The following is a 7,518-nucleotide window of genomic DNA, read 5'->3' as shown; positions in this document are numbered from 1 at the left end:
AGCATCTTGAGTATTAATCTTGATAGAAGTGAGAAACTCCACTAGCATTTAATTTTAGGATTTAATTAGCTAACTCAATGGGATAGCATCCAACACATATTTAGAAACCATTTATTTGTGGTCATCTGGTCAAAACATAACCTCTGACCTCCAGTAGCTCATTCTTATGTAGTTATCTGTCCAGTATAGGATGGCGATAGTTTGAATGGTTTTCATGAGTGTCTTCTCTATTTCTGAAATCAAGGATGCCTTAGTCCATTCAGGCTGCAATGACAAAACATGGTAGAACCACAGCAGCAAATAGATAGGCTTAGCAGTAGGAGGATTACCCAAAGAGGGATAGTTTGCAAAATGCACAAAAGATGTGCTTCTCCCTTTCAGAAGAAAAAGGAGTGCTGGAAAGCTGGTATGAAGGAAGAAAATAACTATTATCTTTCCGTGGACTTTAGAGAAAACAATATACAATTGTCATGAGTAGTGTAACCTTTGGACCGCTCTGGAATGCAATATCCTTTCCAAGTGGGCAAACCCTTGATGGTGTTGATTTAATTTTGTGTTTGCTTCAAATAATAAAAGGGAAATAGATTTCTGGTGGCGGGCAGCCAAGCCATTCATCTAAAGTTTTGGTATGTGTGTATGTGTTTGCTTTGAGTTATATAAGTTATTCCCATTTAATCATTTATACTGACTTTAAAGAAGTAAACAGTACCTATGTGAGAAATTAAATTTATCATGTGTGACATTCAGCGATTGCTTCAGAAGTTTTCTTTTTCAAAAAAACAGTAACTTGTCTAATCTCAATCAAATCCAGTGTGCATGGAACAGAAGATCACAGAGCCAGAGATGAGATAAATAGCACCAACTGGGTCCTTTGAGAAGTACATAAATTATGAGAGGAGGTCTTCAGTAAATATGATGTGAGGCACATCTCTGTGTGCTACCTGTCCTATGGGTCTTTCTTGCTTTTCCTATTCATCTCTCTTTCTCTTTCTCTGTCTCTCTGTAGGTCAAAGGCTCTATGGACTTCCTTCTGGCCTCCGTTTCAGCAGTCCACATGTGCACATTGCCATATCCTAGGATCCTTTAACAAGAAAACATGCATGTGTGCTAAGTTGCTTCGGTCGTGTCTGACTCTTTGCAACCCCATGGACCCCAAGTCCACCAGGCTTCTCTGTCCGTGGGATTTCCCAAGCAAGGATACTGGAGTGGGTTGCCACGCCTTCCTCCAGGGGATCTCCCCCACCCAGGGATTAAACCCACATCTGTTATGTCACCTGCATTGGCAGACAGTTTCTTCACCACTAGAGCCACCTGGGATGCCTTAACAAGAAAACAAGATCTCCCAAACACTAGGGGCTTCCCTGAAGGCTCAGACAGTAAAGAATCTGCCTGCAGTGCAGGAGACCTGGGTTCGATCCCTGGGTCGGGAAGATCCCCTGGAGAAGGGAATGGCTACCCACTCCAGTATTCTTGCCTGGAGAATCCCCATGGACAGAGGAGCCTGGCGGGCTACAGTCCATGGGATCGCAAAGAGTGGGACATGACTAAGCGACTAACACTTTCACTTTCAAATACTAGCCTGTTAGTAATTACCACAGCTTGCAGCCTAAAGGCATTTACGCATGCAGAGCAGAAGTTCAGTTGCACTGGTTCCCTGGCTGGGGAAAGATGTTAAGCAGACCGATCACAACACTGACACTTATAATGGACACTGGTGGTGCCTCACCCACATCCCCTTTTCTGGGCCAGTACACCAGTTCCCCAGCTGTAGGGAACAGTGGTGGCTGAGAGCTCACAACTGACTCCTTCTCCAGAGAATTGCTCTTGGCTGAATGGAACCATCTGGAAAGGAAGATTACACCTTACCCCACCACCCCTAGGCAGCCCAGAGTCATGACTGACTGCTGCAGGAGAAGTACAAAAGGCAGGTCCCTTGCCTCAAGGCACAGCGAACTGTGTGGGGCAGTCAAGCTGCAGAGCTTCCTATGGGGTCCAGCTGAAGCCGGTGGGCAGGTGAGACCATCTCCTTTCTTAACGTTTTCCTCTGCTCCATCCTTCTCCTGCACTCTTTCTTCTCCTGACAACTCTCCCATAGTAAACCACTTGCTCAAAATTCTCTGTCTCAGGTTCTGCTTCTAGAACCTTGCTGAAGGCACGTCCTTTATGTGGAGAGCAAGGGCAATTCCTAGAAAGCAGGAAATGCTACTGAGCAGGACTCTGTCGGGTTCCCAGGCACAAAAGCCTTTCTGCTTTTCTTGACTACAGGAAATAGGCTTCCTGCAGCCTCCAGGACCTTCCCTGAGTTGTTCGAACATACTAATTAGGGAGAGATGGGAGGTGGATGGGAAACAAGGGAGGAGCAGTCAGGAAACAATAGTGCAGCCTTGGGCAGGATCCTGGTTCCCCTAAGGCCAGTTTAGTCACTCAACCGTGTCTGACTCTGTGACCCCATGGACTGCAACACGCCAGGCTTCCCTGTCCATCACCAACTCCCAGCGCTTACTCAAACTCACTTCCATCGAGTTGGTGATGCCATCCAACCAACTCATCCTCTGTCGTCCCCTTCTCTTCCTGCCTTCAGTCATTCGCATCAGGGTCTTTTCCAATGAGTCAGTTCTTTGCATCAGGTGGCCAAAGTATTGGAGCTTCAGCTTCAGCATCAGTCCTTCCAATGAATATTCAGGACTGATTTCTGCTAGGATGGACTGGTTGGATCTCCTTGCAGTCCAAGGGTCTCTCAAGAATCTTCTCCCTCAAGGGATATACGTAACAATATCTTTGAGCTGTTTTGTAGATATTGAAACCCCCACCAGGTGGGAGAAGTTAACTCTATGCCGACCCCAGACAGGTTGGAACCAGAAGGCTGATGATGCTGACTCCCACTTACCTCACCACAACCAATCAGAAGAATGTCCATGAGCTGGTCATGCCCCCTTTGAACTATTACTGTAAAACTCCTCACTACCTCCCTCATGTCAGGATACACAGTGTTTGTTTGTTTGTTTGTTTATATGTAATTATTTTGATTTTTTAATTAATTAATTTATTTTAATTTGAGGATAATTACTTTACAATACGTGGTGGTTTTTGCCATACATCGACATGATTCATCCGTGGGTGCACATGTGACCCCCATCCTGAACCCCTCTCCCACCTCCCTCCCCATCCCATCCCTCTGGGTTGCAGGACACACAGTTTTGAGGGCATTAACCTGTTGTGACCCCTTTTGCCTGGCAAAGGAATAACACTTTTCTGCTTCACCCAAAACTCTTGTCTCAAGATTTAAATCTCAGTGCTGGGATACAGAAGCTGGGTTTGTCTTTGTGTGTGGGCATGCTAAGTTGCTTCAGTCATGTTCGACTCTTTGCAACCCCATGGACTGTATGTAGCCCACCAGGCTCCTCTGTCCTTGGGATTCTCCAGGCAAGAATACTGGAGTAGAGTAGGTTGCCACGTCCTCCTCCAGGGGATCTTCCCAACCCAGGAATCGAACCGCACATTTCTTATGTCTCCTGCATTGGCAGGTGGGTTCTTTACCACGAGCGACACCTGGCAAGCCAGGGTTTGGTTTCACTTACTCTCAGTTCAAAAGACCTCTGAGCTAAGGAGAGAGCACAGCCAGGTTGTCACCAAGGATATCTTTCCAGCCTCCCCACTAGAAGGACCTGCACTCTGGCCTCTGACCCAAGTCAGATTCTCCCTCTCTCTCACCCTGTAGTCCATGAGCCAGCAAATAAAACCTCTATCTCCACAACATCCTGTCATTCTAAGCCCTCCCCAATCACCACCCTGGTTCAGGCTCTCATGGCTTCTTAACCAGCTTAGTATCTTGTCTTCCCAATTAGTCTTCCTGACTTCAGGCTTATGAGCTACCTGATGGAATCTTTCTGAATGACAAATTTAATCATATTAATTTATCCTCAAACAATCTCATGTGCATGCTAAGTCACTTTAGTCATGTCTGACACTTTGTGACCCAATGGACTGTAGCCCGCCAGGCTCCTCTGTCCATGGGATTCTTCAGACAAGAATACTGGAGAGGGTTGCCAAGCCCTTCTCTAGGGGATCTCCCCAACCCAGGGATTAAACCCGTGTCTCTTATATCTCCTGCATTGGCAGGTGGGTTTTTTACCACTAGTGCCACCTGGGAAGCCCAACAATCTCATAGGCTACCTTATTATTATCAGTGCAATAACAATCGTCACCCTTGATTATATACTAAGTGATTTACATTCATCTTCCTATCTTATCAAGCAAAACTGCAACAACATTAGAATTTTCTTCTTTCACAGCTAAGAACACTGAGTCTCTGGAAGGCTAAGGAATTCACCCAAGGTCACACAGCTAGTAAAGGGTTGATCTAGAAAGAGTTCTACCTGACTCCAAAGCCATGCTCCTAATGTCATCACTAGGTTACCTCTCAATAAATCCAGATTCAGCATTCTGGCTTATAAAGTACTCTGTGGACAGGACCCAAAATAGTTTTTCAAATTTATCTCTCCCAATTCATTATCCTCCCCACCCCAGCTACACAAGACAACTTGCCATTCCTTCAACATACCTCTTTCCTACTTCTGCTGTTCTCTCTGACTAGAAGGCCCCTTGCCCACACCTCCACTCACCACACCCTTATGGCAGTTTACACATTCTATTTGACAACTTGACCTTGATCCTCTTCCCATCAAAAGATGGAGCCCATGACCCCTTCCCTTAAATCTGAGCTGGCCACAGTGACTTGCTCATTACCAATAGAATGTGACTTCCAAGGTTAGTCCACACAACTTCTGCCTGAGACTACCATGCTACAGAGGCCCTGTGTAGGCAGTCCAGTGGCAGCCCAGTGGAGGTCCCAGCTGCATTCTCACTGACAGATGGCATTAATACCAGCCCAGTAAATGCACCACCTTGAATATCCAGCCACTCCAGGCTTTAGATGACTGAAGCCCCAGTCACATCTGATCGTAACCACTTAAAAGACACCAAGCAAGAACTGCTCAGCTGACACCTTCCTGAATTCCTGAACGTAAGATTTTTTAACAGAGTAAAATGATTGTTTAATGCCACGAAGTTTGGGGGTAAATTGTAACACAACCATAGTAACCATGATAGCCCTACAATCTTCCAGTGCCCTACTTAAATGCCAATTCGTATAGGAATCTTCCCTAGTCCGATTTAATTTCTACCTTCCTGAAACTCTAGTAGCAATTAGTTTCTCAAATATTTCACTTATTATGGTTGGCCTCATATTAAAGTTATTTGTGTGCTTGCCTTTTCCCTCTAATCCAGTCATCTTGAGCATAGGAAGAGTGCAGTATTGATATTATTAATCTTTATATTCTGGAACTACTAATCCTGTGGGTTTTATCAAGTAGATACTTAATAAATGTTTGCTGTCCTGAACTAAATTGAGGAGATAAGGAATATCTTATTCTCCATCAACAGGGGAGAGTTATAAATCTTTTGGCCTGATGGAACTATAGTCCTCTGTGACATTCCAGACCCAAATAGAAGAGTAAAAAGAGTAAAAAGCCCTCATATAAAGTCATCATATAAAGAGTAAAAAGCACTCATTAAATAGGAGAGCTAGTGTTGTGTTGGAGAAGGCAATGGCACCCCATTCCAGTACTCTTGCCTGGAAAATCCCATGCACGGAGAAGCCTGGTAGGCTGCAATCCATGGGGTCGCTAAGAGTAGGACACAACTGAGCAACTTCACTTTCACTTTTCACTTTCATGCATTGGGGAAGGAAGTGGCAACCCACTCCAGTGTTCTTGCCTGGGGACTCCCAGGGACAGGGGAGCCTGGTGGGCTGCCTTCTATGGGGTTGCACAGAGTCAGACATGACTGAAGCGACTTAGCAGCAGCAGCAGCAGCAGCAGTGTTGTGTTGTATCATTGAAGAGAATGGGTCCCACCAGCCTGAGTAAGAATGTTAGCTCCACCACTTCCTACCTACATGATCATGGTAAGCTACTTCTCATCTCAGGATTTCAGTTATCTCTTCTATAAAATGGATTAATAGTGTCCACTGACTAGAGTTCTCCTAAGGAGAAAATCAGATAACTTCTGTAAAGCAGTTAGTTTGAAGCTTTAATAATAACCCTTTAATAAATGGTAGCTATTCATATTATAGGTAGCAAGTGTACATTAAAATTCCTGAGACGACATTCATCTCACAGTTTCATTCTTTTCTATACAATGATTTGTCACATAAATCACTAAAAGTTATTTATAAGACTCTTTTAAAATATGTTCACAGACCATAAATAACCCTTTGCCAGACCATTCGTCCTGATTTTTGTTTGAAAAAATATGGCCACCATATCCATAGATCAGAGGACAAAATCTCCTGCCTTTGAAGGGTCACCCCCTGTACTGTGAGTACCATGAGGGACCAAGCCTTAGTCACGTCCACAAACCAGTGGTGCTCAGAGGAAGGAGAGTATCTAAAGCTGGATTTGATTGCCAGCTTCAGCTCTGACAACACTGACCTCAAGTTGTTGTAGCTTTGACTGTAGACAATGCTTCCCAGAGACACGAGATGAGGCAAGACTCCAAAAGTGGCACTGGGAAGCAAAATGTAGACTTTCCTTAGCGGTGCACAATTCCAGGGCTCATCATTACATTACATGTTGAGTTCCAGGGGCCGCTATTCACGTAGGCTGCAATGTAATTATTAGTGTCTTTTGGAGTTGTGCAACGTGACAGCCTAGATCCTGGAGCAGGTGCCCTTTACCCAATCTGCCTTCCCTATTGCAGAAGAAAGAAAAAAAAAAAAAGCTAAAAGCACACTCTGCCCTAATTGGCATCTGTAAGTTCTCTCAAGTGTGGGTACCAAGAAGTACTTTATTCTGGAAAGAAAGGATAAATAATTTATGTAATGATTATTTTACAAGATGAGAAGACACACTCTCAAACTATTACCTAACATAAAAGGCTCAAAACAGATCTGGCTTTCTTATTTTTCCAAAGCAAAGAAAATTCTTTCAGCATAAACTTTTCTTAAATATTCCAATGTTCTTTTCTCGAAAAGCACCACTTATTCCACCAAAACAAGCCAAAATAAAGTGGTTCACAACCCTATTCATTATACAACATCAACATTTATGAGCAGGACAATAGTGGGGAATATAATGAAAGAGGAGCGTTTGAAATGTACCCTCAAATTTATTGTAAACATAATGAGGGTTTTAAAAAAATAATCCTTGGGAATTCCCTGATGGTCCAGTGGTTAGGACTCAGTGCTTTCCCTGCTGTGGCCCAGGTTCAATCCTTGGTCAGGGAACTAAGATCCTGCAAACTGCAAGGTGCAGCAAAAAAAAAAAAAAATCCTTGGCTTTGTTCTATAATGTGTGCATTTTGTATTCTGTGTGGGGATTCCTTTGGGTGGCTTAGATAATACAAAGCCAATACTGAAGCATAAAGCTGGAGTACACTCAGATAAACCCAGAGGCAATGTGTTCACAGAATGGAAACTTCTAGCACTGAGGGTCTTTGAAGAGCTAGCTTAAGCCCATCT

The 7,518-nt window shown here is 44.0% G+C and overlaps 1 non-coding gene across 1 annotated transcript; it reads left to right on the top strand.

Moving 5' to 3' along the window:
• Nucleotides 1-7,212: 7,212 nt before the first annotated feature.
• Nucleotides 7,213-7,284, top strand: TRNAE-UUC (transfer RNA glutamic acid (anticodon UUC)). Its single transcript has one exon. It is a non-coding gene; the product is annotated as a tRNA-Glu (tRNA).
• Nucleotides 7,285-7,518: the final 234 nt, after the last annotated feature.

Source organism: Giraffa tippelskirchi, chromosome X (genome assembly GCF_054371585.1).
Source record: "Giraffa tippelskirchi isolate mGirTip1 chromosome X, T2T-mGirTip1v1.2.pri, whole genome shotgun sequence".
NCBI classification, from domain to species: domain Eukaryota; kingdom Metazoa; phylum Chordata; class Mammalia; order Artiodactyla; family Giraffidae; genus Giraffa; species Giraffa tippelskirchi.
Note: the sequence above shows the minus strand (reverse complement) of the source record. Positions and strands in the feature narration are given on the sequence as shown.